A 762-nucleotide genomic window follows, 5' to 3' on the forward strand; every position below is an offset into this window, starting at 1 on the left:
TCAAAGTTTTTATTCAGAACTAGGGAATACCCGGCTTGCTTCACTGCGACTTAAAAGTATTTTTGTGATGTTTGATACCCGTATTGTAAACTAAATATTCACCCTCATTGCGAGAGACGTGTCGAATGCAAGTAGTTTTTCGAGAGTCGAATCGTATAGAAAATTTCACGTCATTGCCTAAAATTTCCACTCGACTAGTGTATTAAAACGCAAATACTTGGCAGCACTTTATAGTTTTCGACGATTTTCGTCGTTTACTTATTTCAGTACGACAATAGACAATGCCAATGTTGTCGAGTCGTACAATTTAGCCTAATTTACGACTTACGCAATGAGGTTTAATATTTCTTCTTCTTCTTTTTTGGCGCTGTAACCGCCTAAGCGATTTTGGCCGAGTTCAGCAAAGCACGCCAGTCTTTTCTCCTCCGTGCCAACTGACGCCAATTGGAAACGCCAAGTGAAGCCAAGTCCTTCTCCACCTGATCTTTCCATCGCTCCCTCTTCCTCTGCTACCACCAGCGGGTTCGGAGTTGAATACTTTCAGAGCTGGAGCGTCGGTGTTCATTCGAACGACATGACCAAGCTGTATTTTAATTCGCTGCACTATGTCCATATCGTTGTAAAGCTCATACAGCTCATCGTTCCATCGTCTGCGGTACTCGCCGTCGCCAACGCGTAAAGGCCCGTAAATCTTCCGCAAAATCTTTCTCTCAAACACTCCAAGAGCCGCCTCATCGGATGTTGTCATTGTCCATGCTTCTG

Source organism: Rhagoletis zephyria, unplaced genomic scaffold, assembly GCF_001687245.7.
Source record: "Rhagoletis zephyria isolate East Lansing unplaced genomic scaffold, Rhagoletis_zephyria_1.1 Rzeph_scaffold_00182, whole genome shotgun sequence".
In the NCBI taxonomy this organism is placed as follows: domain Eukaryota; kingdom Metazoa; phylum Arthropoda; class Insecta; order Diptera; family Tephritidae; genus Rhagoletis; species Rhagoletis zephyria.